We start from the raw sequence: 25,992 nt of genomic DNA on the forward strand, positions 1-25,992 counted from the left end.
TGCACTTGCAATGCCAGTAATTCGCAAGACTCCTGAACAGCAAGGGAACAGACAGGCTGAGTGACTCTTTGGCTGCCTCAGAAGCCTTGGGTGTAGACTGCACCAGAAAGGGCTCCTGAGTCTCCAGCACTGAAAAGCACGGGCCTCAAGGGACCCTTCATCGGCTCCGAGTCAGCAATCCCTCCCGGTTTACCTACTGTCTGGGAGTGCCTCTTCTTTGTGCACACCTCTGAGTCCTTGCCTCTGCTTGGTGCCTTCACCGTAGACTTTGATGGCCCTGGCACTTAGTCTTTGGGAGACTTACGTCTTCTCATCTTTGGTATTGGCAATAACGATTTGCCTTAGTCAGAGGAGGGGGAGCTCTCTTAACTAACTCGGACATGCTCGGTACTCGTTCCGATGGTGAGCGAAGCACAGACTCCATAAGCAGGTACTTGAGTCTGGCAGTCCTATTATTTTTCGATAGGGATTTGAGCCCTTTACAAATGTGACATTTGTCCCTCACTTGTGCCTCTCCTAGATACTAAAGGTGGCTGGGGTGGGGTCACTCACTGGCATAGACTTGTTATATGAGCGACAGGCTTTGAAGTCAGGAGAACAAGGCATTAGTCCAGTACCGAGCCCAATACCCAACTGGAAATCGGGAATTCCTCTCTAGAAAATTGCTATCCTAAACTTATTCTGACATCTAAATATGCACAAATGTATTTACTACTAAAGTAGACTAAAAACTAACTCTACACATACTATATACACTAAAAGAGGGGTACCAGCAGATACAAATATTGGAGCTCCAACAACCATCCCTTGCGGTAGGAAGGAACTGAAGGGGGTTGCGACCCTTTATACCAGCATGTTATGCTGCAAGGCACCAGAGAGCGCTCACGCTGCCCTGACAGGTACGGCTGAGGGAAAAATCTCAGACAACCATGCACAAGATGCACACACACACGGACAATGGAATGGACATGAGCAATCACTCAAAGAAGAACTGATGCGTGTTCCCCCCCACCACAAACTATTATTTCTCTTCCTCTTAAAACAAGATCAGTTGTGAATAAACCTGTAGTATGAAATGCATAAAAGTCTAACCTGTGCTAAGGACCAGGGCCCATAATTTGTGATGGCATTGTCTGATTTGAGTTACAGCTGCTGTGATTACTCAAACATGCCACAATTTCACACCTTAATCATGAAAGTAAACTCCTAGAAGACAATGGCAATTCATATAATAGAAATTATGTATTCTGTAGTGTTACATACAAAAACATATTAAATACTTCCAAACATCTTATCCACAGCTTCACATGTGTATCAAAAGCAAACAGACATCGTGCCAAAAAGTAGGTGAGGAAGAAATCACACTGCCACTCATGTTTACATGTAAGTTTAAAATAATTAAGATAAAACACAATGAAAACTTTCTTCATAACTGAGGAGTGATGAACTTGAGGAATCACGTCAATTCATTCCTCTATACATACTTGTAAATAAGCAAAGACTTCACAATTAATTGAAATACACAAAATGTTTAAACAAAAATAGAAGCAGAGACTTAAGCTTATAACACCATTTGATGGGTGGTGGTGGTGGTGGGGGGTCTATCAAGTGTTCTGTGCTTCCTGCTGGAGGTATCAGTACGCTGACACACCCGGCTCAGGCTGGGGTACCAGCAAGTCTTAGTGATTCAGAGGCCTAGAAGGACCAGGAAGAGACACTGAATAATCAGGAGCCAGCAGGACTGTTAAGAAGACTTGCCCGGCTTTTCTCAGGGTCAGTACTGGGTGAGACTGGGAAAGAGGAGGAGCTCTCATCAGGGCTAGCCCAGAACCTCAAAGCCCAGGTCAGTGCCTTGCCTGCAATCACTGCCTTGCCTGCAATCACTGCAATGAAGAGTTGGCCTTTGAGGTTTTGCTTGTTTACTTAAAGGTACAGATAAATAAAAATAACAAACTCAGAAACTGGCTAAGTGCATAGAGGCTGATGGCAAGCATCCTTCTCCAAGCAGGCAGCCAGAACTTGTGGACAAAGGCAGAAGGCACCTGCAGTATCATGGTTGGCCCCACAGGGGACCCAATGCACCCAACCCACCTGTGGCATACTCATAAGCAGAAAAACACTGTATTTCCGCATTAGTCAATTATCAGAAATTAGTATTTTAGCTCCATTTAGCTAGCAGCTAATAGAGAATACTTCAACAAGTCTGATGTTTTGGCACAACTATAGCTGGAAAAAATAAAACTCAAAGTCATCACACTGTACATGTGACCTGTATAACTTGGATTATTGCCCCTAAGCTTATTAAGAGTAAAATCTGTCACTTGGACCACCCTGCCGCCAGTGAGGGAAACTAAGATTACTCAGCAATATAAATAGACAAAAAGGAGCAGTGTGTTCTCAGAACAAGCAAAGGCACAGAGTGAACCACAGACCTACTTTGACTATCTAGAGTGTAATTGGCTCACAAAGGCAGCTACCCTGTTACGGCATTATTATTATCTAGCTCACATAACTGGAAATTCATGCTTTATTCTTTAAATTGGCTTGGACAACAGCATCTGCACCACTTTAATTATTTACAACAATTGACATACCTTAAAAGTAAATGTACAGATCTGAAATGGTAATGCACTGTAAGTAGCAATTGTAAGCCAATATTAGTCCAGATCTAACCTAAATATAACCAAGTGTAGCCAAAACGCAACTGTGTACACAACAATTTTTACTGCCTGTATAAGTGTCTCCAGCAAATATTAGAAATATGAAACAAGCATTCTGCCAGAGCAAATTATAAGCAAGTTTGCATATATAATAGCCAATCATGTACCCCACTAAACGCTGTGCGGCCAGGATTGAAGCTTGTAAAACTGAAATCCAATCACTTAACTCAGGCTATTTGTTTCTTCAGGGAATGTACACTCAAAATTAAAAACATACGCCAAGTACATGATCACCTCATTTTTGTGTGTGTATATTCTATACAAAAGAACACATATATAGCCAAATGTCATACCAAGTTCAGAATACAGTTTTCTTCAGAAGACTACTATTGAATTAACTTCAGTGCAAAATGTAAATGAATTTCATATAATTGTATAATATTTACTTAAAATCTTTCTGCCACTTACATTTCTGAAATATACTAAAATTAGTTTAGTCCATTACCTTATCAAAACTAATACAAGACAAATAAAGTTTAAACAAACTTTTGTTTTTATGTACAGTGACCAAAAATCCTTATAGAAACAAAATGAACTATTAACCTTTTTTGGCAGCATGACAACCAAGTCTGTTTTTAAATACTGTATGCATTTTCAAGCAATTCCTTAAGAGACTTTGTCATACTTCCTCCAGACAGAATGCAAAACAACGTGTTCTCAAGATTTGTTGTGACTCGCTTCTCTACAGTTTCTGGTTTAAGGACAGATTTCGTATTTGTGTATTTACAACCAGGATGCAAATCAGGACACCAGAAGCTTAATCTAGAGTCTTATTTATAATGAAAAGTTAAACTGGTCATAATAAATAAAGTGGAACTATTTAAACTAAGTCAATAAGATTTGATCCTCAAACATAACTCATGACTTTGAACACCTGGTATCCAAGATATTATTAAACTAGCCTTTGCCATTCATCTGCATCACACATTTATCAGAAATAGGTTATATCTGTACATTGCACTTGGAAAGAATGGAATATAAATCCCCTGATACTAAAAGGTATTGCAGTAGTTTGGAATGGCTTTTTAGCCAAAAGGCAACTAAAGAACCAACTGTAGCATGATTGGTTTTAACTTACAAAATCTTTATCTAACAATGCACATGAATAGCTATATTTATCACAAAATACTCTTTCATGCCATTTTATCATACATCAATTTTCCAAGACTGCATTCATTCTGAATATAACAAACAGGAGTCAACATCAGGAAATTCTAAATCATTATTAATTAAGTACCTGCAAGCCTGAACAACTGCAATATTTATGCAGCAGCTCAAACCAACATCAGACATGCAAAAGTTGGTCGTGTGAGAAAATTACCATTCTGTCTTCTTTTGATAAAAACAGTATACTTTGGAAAATGTGCTCAGACCTATTATATACTTTGGGATGTATGTTTTGGGATGGCAAAGCTGTTTGTGATCTGTGTAATTTTAAGTTAAATACACATGCATTTTATAAGTTATACATACATATGTGTGCCTTATACTCCTCTGTGTAATTTTCAAAATTGAATATCTAAGGTGTGCTCATACATGCCACAGATACACCCATGTGAAACACCTCATTGCATACACAAACAGATTACTGAATACTGAGTGAATACATACTCATTTTTGCAGACAAAAGATACAGGGACATTTAGATTCTGCAGTCACTACTAAGACCTCAACCTTTGAAAAACAGGTCCACAGTACATGAGAAATATAAAATAAAATTAGCGTGCTGATGAAATTGTGCTAAAAAATACCACATAATAACTCAACTCTGACAGCGAGGTACCATAAGTGCACAGTAGAAGTTATTCTTTGGCGACATACCATCACAAAAATGCTACAATATAAAGGTTGGAAGGATTAACACAAAAGGTTCCACTGCAGACAAATGTCTCCTTAATAGTTCAGTTCACAGCTATATGACTCCTCAGTCAGTCCTACAGTTCTGAAATGCCTGGTATCTTTCTAATAATCGCATGTAATGCACACTTTCAAATTGTTTTGTTGATACCAGCATATTTTAATTACTTGTTATGTTGAAACAAACTTTATACCACTACAAAAATTCAAAGCAGTTACTGATCACATCTTAAAAGGGGATGTTGAATAGGAATTTTGGAAGTGTGTAATTATCAAGGTTTATACCTTTCCTCCCTCTCTTCCATCCTCTCACTCACCCACAACCAACAAATACAAGATTTTCAAAGGAAGGGGTTTATTTGTTTGACTATAAACTGATATTTTAAAAATATTTTTAAAAACTGTTTAAAATATAATTTGGTATTCTTATAGTGGACAGTTTTAAAAATAGATATACTGACCTAGTTCTACTGAACATGTACTAGAGTCTAAAACTCTGCTTATTCATTTGCTGCACCCAATGGAGCTACAGGGAGATTTTCAAGCAAGCCAGGTGCATTGAGAGAATTAAATAGGAAATTGCATTTTACATTTCTAAACATGAAGTTAGAATTTTACATTTTCTTCCTTAATTATGGTGCTTCAGAACACTAGGGGAACTCTCAGTTTCCTAAATCAATTGTAGCTCTATTTTTAATCAGTTTATACTGATTGCCTTGAATAAGAAATTTTTGGGTTTCATTAACAGATTAGGAAACGTTCTCTAAAGTAGAAACGGTTGAATCTTAAGGCAGACTCTCTTACCCTTACTGGTAGAGCAACTTTCAACTCCCCCTACTGGCACATTCTAGAGAGGAGGGAAAGGAAAACCTGTATTGAGTTTTCAGTGGTGAAGACACAGGGAGAAAATATTTTTTCTGAACCCTCCCCACTCCAAATAATTGGGCACACAAATCTGGAAAAATATTAATTTTAATCTGTGAACATTTTTATCATATCAGCAAATGACTGTCATATTTCTTTGTCGTAAAGAAAGTACAGAATCTCTCTCAAAATAATTTTTGACTACTTAATTTTACAGCTACTATTAAGTAGTCCAATCGTCTGTCATCGCTCAGATCAAAACAGGTCACTCCTTAAAACATAATACATGGACAGCAAGACCCTAAAAGCGATCTCTGGAATATAACTCTACATGCTTACTATGCATGTGTACAGAAACTAGCAAAAACATCCTGAGCTTAACAAGTTACTACTTAAATGTCAGGACAGTGCTCTGTGAACCATTTTATATTAAAATTGGATAGTTCTAAACATCACACATACAAGAAGTATTGTTTGACACAGTGCCATTTTGATGATAAATTGCAATCTACAGCTCAAATAATTCTACCCAAGGATTAACATTTCAGAGGCTGAGCCAGAGATTATGTGTGTGGATCTTGAATTTCATCATCTCCCTTCGGCACAATGGCTTATTCTTCCTTTTTTCATCTATTCTCTCATGAAGGGTCAGGAAAGCTTAGCCTTGCTGTTTCATTCATTTCATCTCTACTTTAACCAGATACCTTGCAGTCTTTAGTTCTTACAAGTTATTCCATTATGAATACTACAGCTACACTGCACTATGCTATTACTAATGAGGTATGCACCAAATCAAAGGGTGCCATCAAGTGGTTATAGTACACTAAACAGCATTATGCAAAGTTAGTGTTCTGGAAGAGGTTTCACCAGGACAAACCAGCATATGTCTTCACCGGAGAGGCAGCCCAGGCTAGCCTAGCGTGGGTGGAGCATCCCCAAAACAAAGACCTACTCGTGCCAGACTTGCGTGGCTGTGTTCTCAATAGTGCTGTACTGGCCTGTTTGCTAGCCCAGATTTTGAAAGAATGCCCATGGTTATTAGCAGTGCCTTGACCTGGGCCACTCCATGAATTAATCTGCAGTGCACTGTGGGAGAACCTGTCCAGCCTTCCTGGGCAGAAGTGCTCTTATGGGTCTTCTTGATATCACACCACAGCTTTAACCAAAGGCAGGTGTCAGCTTCTGTCCAACTGGCAGCACAAGAGAAGGATTTCCTGGATAGCATCTCTGTTTAAATGCTATTAAAGTGCAGCAGAAACGAAGCAGGCAAATGTGGGGTTAAAACACAGTGCAGGAGAAGGGAGGAGTTAGACAAGAAAGTATAGACCAGGTGGAATTATAAGATAGGACTGAAGAATTAAACACACCTGGGTTTGGTTAGCCTGGAAAACAGGTGGCTTGCCAGCCTGGGCTGAAGCAAAAAGCAAGCTCAACCCTATACCATCAACTGTGTCTGCTAGCCCACCTAGCTAGCACCCTCAAGCACCAGTTAGAGGTTTTACTGTATGGATGGAAGGGGAACTAGTGACGACACCCAGGCTTAGCTAAAACACTTAATTCTTTAGTGAAGACATATCCCTGATGGGATGGATTAAATTTTTCCATAACTGAAGGATTCCAGGAAGACCCAGATGACTAAAAGATAGTAATCCAACACACTGGCTTCCCCCCTTTCAAATTCCCTTCTATGAAAGCTTCCACACATCTTTAAATTAGACTCAGACCAGCAGCTAAGGACATTGGTGAGGCCTCATCTGGAGTACTGTGTCCAGCTTTGGGCCCCACACTACAAGGATGTGGAAAAATTGGAAAGAGTCCAGTGAAGGGAAACAAAAATGGTTAGGGGGCTGGAGCACATGACTCATGAGGAGAGGCTGAGGGAACTGGGATTATTTAGTCTGCAGAAGAGAAGAATGAGGGGGATTTGATAGCTGCTTTCAACTACCTGAAAGGGGGTTCCAAAGAGGATGGATCTAGACTGTTCTCAGTGGTACCAGATGACAGAACGAGGAGTAATGGTCTCAAGTTGCAGTGGGAGAGGTTTAGGTTGGATATTAGGAGAAACTTTTTCACGAGGAGGGTGGTGAAGCACTGGAATGCGTTACCTAGGGAGGTGGTGGAGTCTCCTTCCTTAGAGATTTTTAAAGTCAGGCTTGACAAAGCCCTGGCTAAGATGATTTAGTTGGGGATTGGTCCTGTTTGAGCAGGGGGTTGGACTAGATGACCTCCTGAGGTCTCTTCCAATCCTGATATTATATGATTCTAACATCACCCTCTGAGACACATTCTGGTCTCTTACCATGTGGTCCAGTAAGCTATAGGGGTGTTGTGAAAGTTGTGTGCTCAGCCACTGATTCTAAATGCAACTCATCACTATGCACCAGTGAGCAACCAGGTCTCAATCAAGGAAGGTTTCTGCACAGGGCTTGGGTTCTTCCACTGTGGACAGGGGAAAAAGAAAACATACGATATACTACTTCAACTCAATTTCTTAAATTTCCAATTTCCTAATCTTGAAGCATACTGTTCCTTACAACCATTTCAAGGCTCTTGACTACAACACTGAAGAAAATCTTTCGCATTATCACAACAACTGAAGATAGAAAAGTCCTGTTAGACCAGTGGCCACGAACCGGTCAATTGCGATCAACTAGTTGATCCTGGGGACTCTCCCAGTCGACCATGATCTCCGGAGATGGGCTTGTTCCCTGCCTGCCCTGGCCCAGAAGCAGCCAGCTCGGCCCTGCGGCCCCGTGCAGTGGGGGGCAGGGGTCTCAGGACTGCTCCTGCCTGCAAGCACCACCCCCACAGCTTCCACTGGCCAGGAATGGGGAACTGTGGCCAATGGGAGCTGGTGGGGGAGTGCCTGTAGAGAGGGACAGGGCGCAGAGCCACTTGCTCCCTACCCTCCCAGGGGCCACAGGGGTGCACTGGCCCCTTCCAGGAGTGGCGTGGGGCCAGGGTAGGCAGGAAGCCTGCCTTAGCCTCACTGTGCCGCCAACCAGGAGCTGTCTATGGTAAGTGCAGTCTGGCAGGAAGCCAGCACCCTAACCCCCAGCCCCTTCCCTGAGCCAACACCCCATACCCCCTCCTGCACCCCGAACACCCTCCTGTACCCCAAGCCCCAGCCCTAAGCCCCCTCCCAGAGCCAGCACCCCATACCCCCTCCTACGCCCCTGCCCCAGCCCTTACCCCCCTCCTAGAGCCAGCACCCTGCACCCCAACACTCTGCCCCAGCCCGGAGTCCTCTCCTGCACCCTAACTCCCTCCCAGAGCTTGCACCCCAACCTCCTGCCCCAGGCTCAGCCTAGAGCCCCGTCACACACTGTGAATCCCTCGGCTCCAGCCCAGAGCCCGCACCCGTCCCGAACCGCAACCCCCTGCCTGGTGAAAGTGAGCGAGGGTGGGGGAGAGCAAGCGACGGAGGGACGGTGAGATGGAGTGAGCAGGGCAGGGCTTCAGGGAAGGGGTCAGGGAGATCCTGGCTTGCCTTTAAATTCAAAAAGTGATCCTGGGCGTTAAAAGGTTGGAGACCACTGTGTTAGATCATGCCACAAGTGCTGGATTGCTCCCTTAAGTATATTCTTCAGAACTTTGTTTTGTGTTATTTTAATGACCCAAGTAATGTGGCTTCCACTACTTCCCTAGTGAGACTATTCACCAGCCTACTACACCTCACAATTAGCCATTTCCCCGGATACTCATTAATGATTCCTATCCTAACCACAGATTTCAGTCTCGTTGGCTCAGTTTAGTGAATCACTGCAGCTGATGGCATAACTTGGTCAAGCAAGAAGCAATGCACATTAGTCAGGTTATTAATCCAGGCAAAACTAAGTTCAGGCCCATTATCACCAAGCAGCCTCTAGCTCCAGCTTACAAACAGTTCAGTATTAACCTGTCCAAATGGGACACTGAGCAGCTGGCAGCAGTCAAATATTTGGGCAGTGGCACAGACTATTGGGGGATGCTTGAAATATTTGGATATTTGTATAGCAGCAGCTGCTGCCATATTTTGGGCCCTTCAGCAACCTGTGTGGGGATGTTGTGGCATCAAGCTTGCTGCAAAGCTACAGAGCTATCGAACCATGGTTACACAAACTCTATTGTACGGAAGTGAAATGTGGGCATTGAGGAAAGCTAAACAACACTGGATTGATATTTTGGATTCTCATTATCTTCATAACCTACTTCATACCACGTAGCAGGACAAGCTAAGAAATCAGAGTATTTAAAGGTGAACTGAGCAACTGCCTCCATCGGCGCTGGTTTGATTTTGGTGGCTTTCTTGGTATGAACATATTAAAATGGAAGACCAGCAAATTCCAAAGCATGTGTTCCAAGGAATGCTGCTACTTAGGCCAGTCCTTACATCAAAGACTTAAGTGGCGTGACAAGACTGCCAGTGATTGACAAACTGAATATACAACTTAAGCACTTTGCCAGAGATCGATCCAGCTAGGACTCTGATTCATTATGCCAACATCACTCCAACAGAACACTACATGTGGGTGGAGCTCTTCCTGCCATCACCCACCCATGTCTTTGCTGTGGTGGTGTTAGAAAGGGCCCAAACACACATGCAGAAAGGTGGTGGTGTGTGTGTGTGTGTGGGGGGGGTCAGAGGCTGGATTCTTTTTCTTGGATTGACTCCATTCCCTGCCTGACAACTGGCAACACAGTGGGTAGCCCCCAGGGAGCAGTGGTGTTGGACCCATCACTGCCACAGCAGGCAGCTTGTCAGGATGCGTAGATCTACAGTATGTGCATGTAGGGTTCAATGTCTTCTTAACCCAGGCCAAGGCACCAGGGGCGTTTGCGAGTTCAGAGGGGGATTGATACTTGTCATGGAGGGAAGTGCCTACCCTTTCCATCCTCCTCCATCCCCAGACCTCAAACACCTCTTGCACTCACTCTTAACCTGTTTCCTCTTGGTAGGACAGCCCTCTTCCTAATTCAGTAATATACATGCTACCACGATACATTATAGATCATACCAAATCAGAGACCATCTCACTAATATACATAATGGTAGTATATGTACAATTTAATTAGGAGGCTGAAATACAATGGGCCTCTGACATACTACCAGGCATCAATCCAGCTATTTCCCAAAATTACTGCACAGTAAGGAAGAGTTACTGAAATGTAAAAAAATAAAGAAAGAAGGAAAGTTTTATAGTCAGGAGAAGGCAGAGAGCAGCTTCAGAGTAAAGGGGAGATAGCAGAGCAGGATGAAGAGGTGGGGACAGGAGGCCTGAAATGATCCGGGATGGTTGTATTAAAACCAGGACCAGTACAATCAGCCAGGATACTAGAATTGTCTCACAGCTACAGTCACCCTAACTGTAGAGGGTCTACACTAATTATTTAGTCCCAGTCTGCTTATTTAGTTCTTGTAATCTTTCTTACCACAATCAATCCCTACAGTTATAATATATAATCAAAATTATACAGCACAAATTATAACTAATTATGGAAGAAGGGTATAACTGCAGGATTCAAGAAAGTAGCACACCAACTTTACAGTATCCTCTCCACCAACAGATTTTTAAGGTTAGGGTTTTTCCAAGTATTCCATTACTTGTTCTTCTTTAGATAAAATCCGCATTACTCAAATTATTGTACCCTTCTTTCTTGATAAAAGTAGATTAGCTTTGTCAGCACTATTGATTTGGCTTCTCTCATTTACTAAAGGGCTAATTTTTCTTGAGTATTTCCTTTGCCCTTATTCCACTTTGGCTTGCATTCGGTCATTCTCCTCCTCTGCTGCATTTATTTGTTCCCTGAAAGACTATCTGACCATATAGTCTCGTCTGGTTTCTCCTTTCCATTACAGATTGCAACATTTGCAACAAACTGGTGACAATTCCCTCATTTTAATTAACTTTTTTTTTTCATTTTCACTAAAAATAAATAAAAGCCCTTTTACTTTAAAAGGAATAAAGATAAAAACATCAAAAATTCCTTACCTATATTACATGCATCACTTCAAATTTCTTAAAATTCAAATAATTTCTTGCTGTTTGATTTTTACACTTTACTTACTTTGGATGATGAATGTGCAGTAAATTAATTTTGTTTTAGACAGCATTTTTTTTAAAACATTTTATGCCCTATTGAGCAAAATATAAAGCTGGCATAAGTCAGAAAAGCTCCACTGATTTACATCAGCTGAGGATCTGGCCACACAAGTCTCTGAAAGTAAGCTCTCTAAAACTAGTTTCCAATAGTGGTATGTTTAGGTTTCCAAAAATATAGGGGATTTTTTTTTGTAAATAATTTTCAATTTTTTATTTTTTTTATTATTATTATTATTATTTTAAATTCACAGAAACACTTCTCTTCATATTGAGCCAATTCCTGAGAGAGATGAGAACTTGCAGCTTCCATTTGCCTTCAGGATAGACACAAGTGGGCTTTATAAAAACTGTTAATTCAACAAATTGAAGGCCTAGAATACTTGACAGGTTCAGTAATTTACTGCCATTTGCCAGCCTTCTATATTTCTTACAGTAATAAATATTTGTTCCGCCTTCTATCCTACAAAAATTATAAGTGACATACAAAATTTACCCCTTGATGGCACAGAAGATAATTAATGGCTTGATGACACAATTATGAAAACATCAGCCTGATACATATCCTTACAATACATCCTATAAAACAGAACTACCATTTATTTCTGTTCCTTAAGAAACCATTAAAATATCTCAAATGAAAATCCCACTAACAAGAACCAAAAAACCCCCCAAAACCCAAATCATTTTTATTTAGAGATCATTGATAACATATTATTTGTATCCATGTTTTCTGTAGCTCAGAGACTTCTGAGGAGCATAAAATGTTTAATGTCTCAAAACTTTCTTCTGCAGTGAAGGCAACTGACTTCAACTACCTTGAATGTCTGTCCTCCAGAATTCTCATGCAACTTGTCTAGATACCATATTGTAAAACACAGGCAGCTCTCTCTTAGCTAACATTTTTGCTGCTCTGACTGACCAGGAGACTCGGGTACAATAATTGTTTCAGTGTACATACAGACCCTAGGTGTCAACTGTTTCACATGAAACTTTGGAAATCAAACAAGAATCAAAGTGCTCAGCACCATATTAAATCTAATACATTTTTCCCCACAGAGGATTGGGGGATGTGAACAGAACAAAGGTCTTTAAACTATATATCCATCTTACCTGGCTATTTTAGCCTGCCATCTGTCAGGGGTCATTAAGAGATCCCTGATAGAATATACATTACAGATCTCTTCTAACACGTTCTGAAGTACTCAGTGCAGCTCCAAAGTTGCTTCTTCAGCTCTGAGATTTAAAAGTGATTTCTAGCGACCTTTGAGGGATTTTTTTAAAGGGGGGGGCAGGTAGAAGGGGACATCTTTTGCAATTACTGTGCTTTTTGCAGGACTGGGACTGCCTGATGCTTTTCCTCAGTCACAGCTCTGCCTCTACACTTCTCAAGCTGCTTGAAATAAACGCCCCTGTAACTGCAGCAGTGAAAAGCTGGTCTCAACTGCTGGGAAGCTGCCAACAGGCCTTCATGCATTTCATAGTGGAACAGTCTCATTCCTTTAGTTGGGCTGACCGCAGAAAGGGAACTGTGTATCCAGGCAGGTCAGACCCTAGTAGAAGCACCATTTTTCAAAAAGTTTTTCCTACCTACTCTAGCAATAATTTCTAGCCAAGCTGCAGTTGTCCACCTATGCCAGGAGGACAGGAGAAATTGGATGTGGTTTAATTAGGCTGCAATTTAATTTCTAAATGTCAGAGTACCCAGCAAATAAAAGGGTACAATGCAGGTAATTCCATAACCAGTTATGTACACCCAACAGGGGACTGCCCCCTTTACCCATCCTGGTCCCCAGCCAAACCACTTCTGGGATCTCGCCATCTCCCACCTCAAATGAAGATTAAAGCAGGCGTTAGATTAAAGGGTTAGATCCCTGCCATACCAGTCATAGGACCCTCGAACCTCCCTTGTTTCAGCTCCTTTAAAGAATACTTCCTTTAAATCCCTTACCAATCCATTTGATCTGATCACCATATCCCTTCTCTATGGAGCACATGCACTGGACATCCACCCTGTGCTTGCATAATGAGTTGCAACCTCATAGCCTAACCTGTTTCATGTCTGCTCCACATAAGCCCCAAACTCTCTGTGGGAAAGGTGAAACATGCCCCCCATCACATACACCTCACATTGGCCAATATGGTGGTGAGGGAAAAAATTCCTTCCCAGCCCCACTAAGAAAGGAGCAACTAACAGTGCCCACGCCACATCATGACAAAACCTGGTATTTAACTACTTCCATAGGCCCTGCTCTGCCTAGTCCAGGTAAAAGACGTGTTTCCTGCACTGGTGTAGATCAAAGTACAGTAACCCCTCACTTAAAGTCATCCCGATTAACGTTGTTTCATTGTTACGTTGCTGATCAATTAGGAAACATGCTCGTTTAAAGTTGTGCAATGCTCCCTTATAACGTTGTTTGACAGCTGCCTTTGTCCATTGCTTGCAGGAAGAGCAGCCCGTTGGAGCGAGCTGGTGGGGGCTTGGAACCAGGGTGGGCCGGCAGCCCCCTCCCCCCAAAGTTCCCTGTGCAGCAGCCACCCAGCAGGCTACCAATTGCCGGCAGTTCAGCTGTCCCACCCCCCACAGGCGTGTGCTGCTCCAGCCCTCTGCCTTGGAGCTGCTCCCTGGAGCCTCCTGCTTGCTGTACGTCCGGGGGGGGGGGGTGGGGGTGAGAGCCGCTAATGTCAGGGTGTCCCCCTGCCCCCTGCTTACCCCATCTCCATAGAGCGGGGGGGGGGGGGGGTGTGCAACATGACAGGGCTTAGGATGGCGGGAGCTTGCTTGCAGTGGCTGCTGTCTCAACTTGCTGATCTACTTAAAAAGGCAATGTACTTAGAGTGGGGTCAGAGTACTTAAAGGGGTAATGCGCATCTCTCTCTCTCTCCCACACACAGGGTGTGTGTCTCTGTCTGCCATGCTGTCTCCCCTCCTTCCATTTGTGCTGCCTTGCAGAGTGTGAGGCTACATTAACAACGTGTTAACCCTTGAGGGCTCAGCCGAGTACTAGTTCATCATTTAGCAGTAAGGCATTCCCTGGGAAATATCGGACTTCACCACCTCAACCAAGCTTCACAATCATCATAGCTGTGAACAGTATTAAATTGTTTGTTTAAAACTTATATTGTGTGTGTATACACGGGGGGGGGGGAGAGAGAGAGAGAGTCTTTTGTTTGGTGAGAAACATTTCCCTGGTACATAACCCCCCCCTGTTTACATTAATTCTTATGGGGAAATTGGATTCGCTTAACATCATTTCGCTTAAAGTCGCGTTTTTCAGGAACATAACTACAATGTTAAGTGAGGAGTTACTGTACTCCCCCCTCTCTTCCAGTCACTTGGGGAGGGAAGGGTTTGCATCCCCACACTGACCTGGTCGGAAGCTGCCGCAGCAAGTCACTCTCTGGCTGTCTGGCTCTTAAAGGGGTCAAACACTTTTCCCTACAAGCCAGACAACAGCTCCGACCACTTCAGGTGCAGTGAGGTCATTCTGATGCTAGACCCTAGAGATCAATCAGAGCTTCACCCTGTAAAACACTCCTCCAGGAGAGTCAGAATTCTGCATATCTCACAAAGAGCTGAGATTCAGCAGTCGGTGGCTCAGACAGCACTCAGGATTTTACTTCTCATTGCAAATGTCACTACACCTACCTTCTGATGAGTCAAAAAAGGCCTGGCATTTAGCCTCCGTGTCAGTGCTTAAACATGACAAATCTGAGTACATCTGAACACAAGAAAACATGCTCAGGATTCCATATTCTAGTTGTTTTAAAGCTTTCCATTTTGTTTTGTCTTCTGCTTGATTAGAGCAGAAAGTACTGTCTGGTACTTGATGCTGTGATCTGTTGATTTACTCCATTGAATTTATTTTAAAAAGAGCCAGTTCTGATGCCCACATTTTGGAAAGCAATGGTAGAAAAGATAATGGCTTCTTTTGCTTCTAAGGCATTTGGTTCTGGGTTGGTGGGTTATTTTTAAATGTTTCTTTGGCAAAAATAGACTGAGTTAATCCCGGTGGGTGTCTCATTAAACACTGCTTTTCAAACAGCTGGGAAACGCATTGTTACCATATCACTGAGCGCAGACAAATGATTTAACCTAAACCAGCCCTTAGAACATGGTGGACACATCATTTTCAGTATCTCAGTGCAGAGCACTGAGAATGAGTAATATACTGTTCAGGACTTGCCCCCTGTTCTCTTTCAGCTGCTGCTCCCCAACCCTATCCCAATTAACAGACTTCACCACCTTTTTACCAGACACCCCCTATTTCTATGCTCCAGAATGGCCTAGCTCTTTCCCCCATATAGCTAAAGACTTACTTATATTGCTACCATTCAAAACATAAAGAGACAATACAGTCTGAGAAATTTTATTTTCGAAGCCCTATGAGATTAGAAAACAATGAAAGGGGAGAAGGCAAGAGTTATAAATTACATATAAAAATCATTTGAGAAAGTAGTACTCCTTTAAAATGAAGACTACACTGGAAAACAAATAGAAAATTAAATGGAGTGGAGCCAAATTTAATGGTATCAAATATCTTATGAAGACCAATTGCTTCAGTTCCTTCTAAAATTGATGCAACTGTCACATAATTGAAAGTAGCAAGATGGCTAGCAACCTACTCTAAGAGGCTGAAAACAATCACTCAGCTCTACCACCTTGCCACATGGTATCTCTAAAAGCATGTGTAAACCACAACCCTTAGGTCAGCTGGCCAGCACGTTACTGGTGGTCACATCGTTTTGATAATATGCACTGCATGATGTTCTCGTTATTGACAACTATACCCACATCCAACTACTTAACGCAGAATTACAATTTTACATAATAATGGATATTCTGAGGGTTTGCTTTTAGAGACACATTTTTGCATACTGTTCAAATGCAATTGTACAAGTATTATCTCAGACCCATCAGCACATTAACTGGACTCCCAAGCTGTCTGCCTGAGGAGGCAACTTGTGTCAAAAATATTTTTCATTAAATGATGTTGGCAATTTTGTCTTCTTCTTTTCTCTTATACTGAGTGTCTTGCATTATACCCTTTCCATGATAGTGGTATTTGCTGAATGGCCACTGTCCTCCAGGGTCAAAAAGGAGATCTGTATAACACAATGTTATGTCAATGAGCAGCATTTTAAATAGAAGAATTTGCACCGTATCAAGAGAACACATTGTGTGTGTGCGCGCGGGGGTGGGTGGGTGGGTGGGGCCTGCACACAAACAGGGCACTTGAACATTCTGCAAACAAATACTTTTATATTAAAAGACAAGTTGGTCAGCTCAGTTTACATCTGGAGTGAGATTAGAATCCCACTGTAAAACGATTACCAAGACGCTGTTCTGATATTTGATGTTTGAAAAAGAAAAGACCTCATGTAGACTCAGTCTCTTGTATGCACTGGCAAGTATATTTTACTGCTGATTTTCTATGAATAAACATATGCTAAGAATTGCTGAAACACATACTGCTGGTTTTAAACATGCCTAATGTAGTATTAGAGGTTTGTTTCCAGAGCTGACTGCCTTAGTTATCAGCTTCCTCCCTCCAGCTGGTAAAGAATCTGATATCCGCTCTGGTCAGCTGTCTCACACAGGACACTCTCCGCTATAGGAAAGATATTAGAAGGTAACTAGCAGGAAGTAAGATGAAAAAAACGAAACAAAATCGTTCCAGCAATTTAGAAAACAGATTGTGCTTTACTACTGTGAATCAATAATAACCATATAAATTATGTGTCATCAAACTCATTCCATTGTAAGTGTTATTGTTTACAGCATTTACTGAGCTTATAAAAACTAGAGTGTAATAACTAAGCCATTATATTCAACTCCCAGCATTCTCCTTTTTCCATCTTTCATCTATGAAACTCTTTAATATAATTGTAGTATAAATATCACAAAATAAGATACTTTCTACCACTTTCTTATTTTAAAACTGAGATGTTTTAACACAATGAATGTAGTATTACATCCCCCACCAGCAAGGTCACCTAGTTTAAAAAAAAAAAAGCCCCTTGATTAAAATATTTGATTCAGTTTATAGAGATAATTATAAAATAAAATGTTACTGTGCATGGTCATTAACATTGCATCAGAAACAATTCTCATCATTTATAGGATAGTTTGGGCCCAATGTTTCCTTTTTTGGGAAAAGACTCAGATTAACAGATGTTTAATGAATATTTTTCAAAAGTACAATAGAAAAGAGATGGATTGAATTTAAAGATTTCCTGACTAAGCTTTTTTAATTGCCCAAAACGAGTATAATGTTAACAGCATAAATGGTAAAATCTAAATTAGGTTTTAAACGTTCTTTCAAATTGATTTATCAAAACTTTTATTAAGGTCAGAAATTTTGGGTTTTTTAACCTTATAGTGCCACTTTAATGAATGATTTAATATGAATTTCTAGAGCAGTAGAGGATGTCTTATTTCAGGACACCTGGATTCATATTTGTTTTGTCACAAGTAAAACATCCACTGCAGATTAAGTTATAGTACTGCATAATTTAGCACAATTTGTCACGGCTGGCAGGCTTTGCTCAGGAATAAGGGTTGCTGCAGGTCAGAATTTAAATGAAGTTGTCTAGAAAAGCTTACACAGCATTTGCCCACACTATGGCTAGCTCAGGCCAGTACTGCCAGTGTCTCATGTTCATGTGTTCTAACATTCAGAAGGAAAAACATCCACAAATACGGTGTGCAATCCTGCATTTCTTGCACATCCAACACACCCACTAAATACAATGGGTGAAATCTTGGTTCTGTTGTAGTCAATGGGAGTTTTGCTACTGACTGCAATTCAGCCAGCATTTCACTCAGTGTGTACAAGCAGTGCTGAGAGGATGTGTAACGAATGCAGGATCAGACCCAATCACTGCAAAACTCGGGAAGTTTTCCTACCCTTCCCTTCAGAAACCGATCAGCCAATCAAGACAAGGACTGCTAAGAGTTTTGCTCCAAAAACCTAATCTCAAAAATTTCTGAACTAGAACAAAGTGCTAAATATTTAATGTAAGCAAAAAGAAAAACAACTTTTCTCATTTTCTATTAAATTTAAAGCAGAAAAAGAATGAGATGGCTGACAAAACAGCATTTAATTCCTAGCTATATACAGACGAGAATACCCAGCCTAATTTACACAGCCAGCCAGTCACAGCTCACATAATCACATACAGCAGAATCTGACAGGGGAATTAAAGCACCAGGAAAGCATGTCTGAACTATGAGCTTCCTATTCTAGAGTATTTAATGCATGCATTTAATTCTGAAAGAGGCTAACGTGGTTCTCTCTCATTTTAAGCCAAACATTATTTCATGAAAAAAATACAAAACAATGTAACTTTTTTAATAAATCAAATAGTCAATTTAAATTACATCCTACATGCTTGAAAAATACACTAGAAGAGATACCCAAGATTCTATAATAACTGATCAGTGACTGATCAGGAAGTAAGTGATCACCTTATCAGATAGTCCAGTTCTTTTTTGCAAAGCAAGCTAAAAGTGCTAGGAGTTTCAAGTTACTGTGCTGAATTGGCATTTGTTTCAAAACATCTAGTACTAGAATTAGCCAGATGAAGAGGTCTGCTGACATCCAGACTCTGGGTTTGATTCTCGTATAAATCAAGAATAATTCCACTGAATTCAGAGTAGCAACATCAGTGTAAAACCAATGTAATTGAGAGGGGAACTAAATACTAGGATTGAAATTCTGGCTCCAATGAATTCAATGGCAAAACTTGTACTGACTTCAAAAAGGGACCAGGATTTCAACCTAGGTCTCACTGGTTTTGGTTCCATCTTGTGTGATTTCTCCCCAGAAACTTTGGAAACAACAGTGCAATACTTCCTGCAGTATTATTTTCACGTTCCCCTCATTTTGAAGTTTTGTCCCACATTTCAGCCTTTAATGGTTCATAACTACTGTACATGGGGTTGAAACAGAAATTAATTTGTTGGTGTCACTTGATTTACTACTTATATACTCTACCCCTTTAGTGTCTTACCCTAGGGGACATAAGTCTCCACTGACATGACCCATAACACTTGTTTGGGTTCAATTTATATGAGCCCAATATACAACAAAAGAGAAGAGAGCCCTACCTTACTTTTCAGCTTAAATCAGTCAACCTCAATATTTATCTGCTGTAGAATATTACAAGCTTTTAGCAAGACAATCTTCTTCAGCCCAGTGAATTGACAGGATATAGTTTTCTGAAGAAATTTTTAAAAATAATCTTGCTTGTTAAGGTACATAAACACATCCGGCAACATGGGTGTATCTTATAAAAAAAGATACACTTCTGAGGTCTAATTATAAACCACTCTCAATGTAGAAGGCTGGCATCTCTGATAAGGAGAATTTGGAATGGATTCAGTAGATGTGTCCCCTTCATGATGCTTTCTTCTCGTAACCTTCAAAAAGACTAAAACAGCATACCCAATTGTTCTGAAAGGACAACCCTGAACATCAGAAAAATCAGTGTAGAAGATAAATATGCAAAGGATCCAGCACAATATCTCACTATTAGAACATAGTAACAGTTCAGTTTCAATCCCGCAGGTGACCTTTTGTAGATGCAGTGCTGCACTTGTATGGATCCCCAGTGTCAGTGCAGCTTTGTGTGGGCATAGCAGCATACAGAGCACGGTCCCTTCCAGGAACGGGTCCTCCGTCAGGAGTCTGCACTTGAGGACTGTATCTACATGTCAATGATTATTCTTTCATGCTATTCAAGGGAAAGACAGTTTTTTCTTCATAATCCTGTCTTAAATCACCTTCAAGTGAAGGATAGAGAAGTAAGAAACAAAGCACTTCTCATTCACCTGTAGGACCAGCGGTTGAAAGGTGGAAAGTCTGAAGCACTGCTCTTTCTGCATATGGCAAAGATGCAGCTCTAATAAGTCTTGGCCTTGTGCTATTTAACAAACTGTTAATGACCTGCAGGAAAACATAAAATTGCTGATAAAGTTTGCAGATGACACAAAAATTGGATGTTTTAGTAAATAATGAAGACGACAAGTCACTAATATAGAATGCTTTGGATCACTTGGTAAACTGGGCGCAAGCAAACAATGTGTGTTTTAATACAAGTAAATGTAAATATACATGTCTAAGAACAAAGAATGTAGGACATACCTACAGGATAAGAGATTGCATCCTGGGAAGCAGGGACCCTGAAAATTATTTGAGGGTCTTGGTGGATAATCAGCTGAAAATGAGCTTCCAGTATGTCACTGTGGCCAAAAAGGCCAATGCGATCCTCAGATGCATCAATGGGAATCTTGAGTAGGAGCAGAGAGGTTTTTTTACCTCTGTATTTGGCACTGGTATGACCACTGCTGGAGTACTATGTCCAGTTCTGGTGTCCACAATTCAAGTAGGATGTTGAAAAACTAAAGAGGGTTCAGTGAAGAGTCCCAAGAATGATTAATGAATTAGAAAACTTGCCTTATAGCGACAGACGCAAGGAGCTCAATCTACTTAGCTTAGCAAAGAGAAGGTTAAGGAGTGATCTGATTACAGCCTATAAGAACCAACATGGGGAACAAATATTTAATAATGAATGGAATGTTCAATTTACCAGAGAAAGTATAACACAATCGAATAGTTGGAAGTTAAAACTAGACAAATTGGGACTGGAAATAAGTGTACAATTTTAACAAAGAAGATAATTAACCACTGGAACAATTTATCAAGAGTTGTGGTGGATTCTGTATCACTGACCATTTTAAAGTCAAGATTGGATGTTTTTCTAAAAGATCTGCTCTAGGAATTATTTCTGGGAAGTTCTATGGCCAGTGTCATACAGGAGATCACACTGGATGATCACAATGGTTCCTTCTAGTTTTGGAATCTATAAGTTGGTTGCATAAAAAAAGGAATAAGGTCAATGTCAATGATGCAGCTATGACCACTTTCCTGATTTAGAGAAACAGTGCTGTAACTACTGCCCTATTTGAAAAGCATTTAGATAGTATGGTGATAAACATGGTATAAGGACCTATATCAAACAGAACAGAGAAATGGATACAAAATACAGGAAATAGAGGAGCCTACTATGAATCCTGGAAAACATTAACGAGACTTGGCTTTGGATCTTCATATTTACTAGCTTGCAGAGAAACCAGAGCTTCATGACGATCTGAAACCATCATAAAGGATTTAGTTGAGCAGGATTAAGCCAGAAACAACATGAGTTTGACAGACAGAGATTCTAGTAGTAGCCATTTATCTGTATCATAAAACCATGACAGAACTTGATGCAATGGATGACCTTCTCTCAGAGGGAAGTCCAGCCTTTCTTCCTCGTTATGTTTACAGGAAGAGAAATTATTCTGCACATATTAGGAAGGGAAAATAAGGGGTTTTTTTTACATTGTTTGAATTACATTTATTTCAAACAGGAGGCTCTCCATTTTCATGCTTGCAGGTGGGGTGAGTGAAAGTTTTCAAAATGCTGGGACCAATTTGTCTTTAGAGGTTTCTTTTAGCAACTACTACAAATGCCATTTGTACTTCTGCCTCCCAGCTTCTCCCCACTCCCCCATCCCTTTCTCTTTCCTTCAACCAGAAAATTTACAAATAGCATTCAATACATCTTGTACTTAAGTGCTGTTGCACTTTCCCTAGATAACTGGCCTTTATTTAACACTCACTACATTTCTACAATTGTGTCTTCTAGGGAGTTTTAAATAAAGGCCCATGTTATGAGGAACCTCAGTTGTGCATGAACACAGGCCAGATCATGCACTACTAAAAATTTTTCTAAGTGCTGAAAGTATCCTAGAGACAAAAGCGCTCTTGGATAATTATGCACTGTTCTCTCACTTAGATGGAGAGGAGTTCTGAAATTCAGAACACAGTTTAAACTATGAGATACTAATTATGTTTTTAACAGTCTTATCTCCCCCGTTACTTATATTTTCTACTGGAAAGTCTCTTCTTGATCCTCTCCCCGAGGAAGTGCTCAACCAAAGTCATCTCTTGAACAATTAACTTTGGAGGCCCGGACTTAGATCACGAAGGGAAAGAGGGCCAGCAGAGCGAAATACAGTACCTGTTCAAACTGCACTATAGAAATGAGGGAAGGGATGATCATCTGTTAGAGAAAGTATCACTCTGGGTTAGTTTTGCAATGAAGGAAGATATTGCTCACTGAACTGAGTCGGTAAAATAGACCAATTATTAATCCTTAATTGCTTGAAACCCCATTACCCTTGAAGAGTATGGTACAGATCTAATTGCTAGCCATGGCATTCTCACTCTCCAACATGCAAAGACTATCAAAATGAAGAGATGGGAAAATCTGTCTGATGGGGAAAAATGCAGATAGCAAAATATTCATAGCGCAGCTAAAACAAGGTGGAATTGGGGACAATACAGACATCTATAAATATACAAAGAAAATAAACATCAGGGAGTGGGAAGAAACTGAGAAAATGAAAATTTAAGTTGAAATATTAAGAAAAAGTTGCTGACAGTGGGATGGATTAATCTGTGGAATCGTTACCCAAAAGAAATGGTGAAATTCTCTTTGTTGAAACTAGTTTAAAACTAGAGCAGGCAAAGCATTAAAAAGTGCTGTAGGGAAAAATCCAGCTCTGAACAGGGAGACGGATCAGATAAAGCATAGAATCATAGATGTTAACTTAAAAGTTTATGACATTTATTTACAGTGAAATTATGGGAATCAATGGGCGATGTTACACACATGCCACACCCACTGCTAATTAAGACATTCTGAACCCGGAATAATTTTGAATCAAGTTGTTACTCTTAACCAACTGAGACCTGATGCTACAAATTTAAGCCAAATACGAGTGATCTGGCATACTGGGCACAGTGGAACTGCCGTTCTGAGTACTGCAAAAACAATTCTTTGTTACTGTATTTTAGCTGGTCTGAATAATGTTCTGGCTCAAAACCTAGAGCTAAAAAGAGTTGTTATACTAGGATGATGTAGATTCTTTGGTTAATGAAAGAACTTCCAAGCCCAAAATCATTCTGGGCTTTGCTATCACTCTTTGGTGGCGCTGCTAAATATCAAGAAGAAGAGTCCTGCAGAATTTGAGGGCACAGGAGCAACCTGCATAAAAACACAGGACATTCGAGGGCACTAAAGTGTCCCAATATTACCAGCAATAATCTTTCCTCCATAGATTCAATGACAAGGATGTTCCCTTTTTAAAAACATGTAAAGTTATGACTACTTCCAGTGATAGTAGTCCAAAGGTTAAAGGATACAAAAGTCTCTTTTCCAGGGAGTTGAGAGATTTTAAAAATATATTCAACAACTGGGTGTTCTATAGAACTGATTATTCTGAAGTGTAAGCAAGCATCAGTCCAAGGTAATAGAACTGCTAGTTTCTCAAACAAACAGACATACATTTCTTTGTTCACCACTGAGTGGTGCTATTCCCCTTAAAAAAGGTTTTTTCCAACTTCTCAAGTATATTAGCAGATCAGGTTTTTTGACTTTACCTATAGCTTTCAAGTCTATCTCAAAAGTATACCTGAGATGTAAAGTTGCTGTGCAGCTCTCAATCACCTTTTACAAAAACCAGCTATTAAGACAGAACTGGGGGACTGGATAACTCAGGAGATTGCTGAAAATGTAACTTTTGATTCCAGACTAGCTCCTCACATCAAGCATGTTTCATGGAAGGCTGAACATTACCAAGCAGATGGGTGTATATAATAAAGAAAGCAGCACAGCCATATTCTATTTGACTATTTCCAAGACAGCTCTTTGTGAAAGCAGCTTGTGGTTTGCAGTTTATTTTTTAAATGAACTTAAGGCCTCTTTCTGTATAATATTTAGTATTATCGCTGAGCTTGGAGTTGGATAAAAAGCAGAGCACGAAGACTAAAGGAGTCTGAGGGCACTGAGTTTGGTGCATAAGGTGAAAGAAGTTCACCTTTGAAATTTTAGATCTCACAAACCTATAGAGAACTGGCTCCTAAGAGGGAGAAGCTGGTGATGAATAGATTTAGCATAGGCTCTCTGCCTCCTTGCTTTGTGCCTCTTAATACATTGATAGATAGTTTTGACTAAAAAGTATTTATCTTGGATACATGTATTGTGTCCATTACTGTAATATTTGAGCACCTCACGATCTTTAATGTATTTAGCCTCACATCACCCCAGTGAGGTATAGGGAAGTACTATTTGTCCCCATTTTACAGATGGGGTTCTGAGGCAAAGAGTAGCTAAATGACTTGCCCAAGGTCACATAGGAACTCCAGTGTCCTGTTTTGGCACTTCACTCAGATGTTGAATGAAAGAGATACCTGCCTCAATACCGTTTTTGGAAAAGTCTGCATAATCCATACATATATAATCTCAGGGCTGTCCCAATGACAGTCAAGCTGCAAGCTACTGAGGGGAGAGGAATATTGACTCTAGCATGACTTCCCCTTTCAGTGTCACTACCAGGGGTTGTGGTGGTGGAAATAAGGCTAAATTGGGAATTGCCAAGTCAAAACAAGACTGCAGAGACCCTAAGCACTCACATGTGCTACTCATTCCTCAGGATATTTCCACATATCATGTTAGAGCACATGACTACAAGATCTTTCCCTGTGTAAAAGGAAAAAGAGGTGGAGTCCTGCCAACAGTGCATCAAGTGTCCATGGTAATCTTTGAAAGAGAACTTACACAAAGGCCATAGGAACCCAAATACAGCATACCCAGAAGGGTAGACTGAAGGGATGTACAGTGCATTGTTGCTTCCAGAGTACTTTGCTAAGCTCTGGAGAACTCTTGAAAAGGGGAGCTGGAGACTTCCCTTAACTAAAATGAACTAAGTGAGAAAAGCACTAAGTGATAAACAACAACTAAGCTACATCCTATTTAGTAATTCTTATAAATGAAAATAGAAACTTGACATTTAAAAACCAAGAGTATAAATGAACTACTTTGCTGATGGCCCTTTCCTAGACAAACTGCTTTCTGCTTTTAACATAATATTTAAATCAATGGAACATTAGAATATTTGGCATATTAAGCAGCACAACAGATGGATTCTACTTTGATGGTACTATTAAGCAGCCCAGAACACCCCTGTGTTTCCACTGGATGTATCTGAACAATTCTGCACTAGTCAAATAATTAAAGTGCGAATCTGCTCTAAAAAGTGACTATCAATGGTATTGTGGAATACCATGTTTGTCTTGCAATTTCTCCATCAAGTATGTTCAGTTTACAAGAAAAAAGTAATTTTTTCAGTTAACTCTCAGAATCCAAGTTGAATTTGTAGGATTAAGTTTGGTTCTTTCCTTATATTATAAATACATAAATATGAATGCACCATCACTTATCCTACAAGTTCTGCTGGCCATATTGTGCAATGTTGCCAATTTTGGCGATTTTTATCACAAGTCTCTCAATATTTTGAGGGCTTTTTTCTTAACTTTCGTATGATCTCCCTATTCCTGCCTTCCATCTTGTGCATTTTC

At 40.4% G+C, this 25,992-nt stretch overlaps 1 protein-coding gene across 4 annotated transcripts in view; it reads right to left on the reverse strand.

Moving 5' to 3' along the window:
- The window catches only part of EHBP1 (EH domain binding protein 1), a 320,086-nt gene that overhangs the window by 211,445 nt on the left and 82,649 nt on the right, over positions 1–25,992 (reverse strand). The window lies entirely within an intron of this gene.

The sequence above is a fragment of the Eretmochelys imbricata genome, chromosome 3, assembly GCF_965152235.1.
Source record: "Eretmochelys imbricata isolate rEreImb1 chromosome 3, rEreImb1.hap1, whole genome shotgun sequence".
NCBI lineage: Eukaryota > Metazoa > Chordata > Testudines > Cheloniidae > Eretmochelys > Eretmochelys imbricata.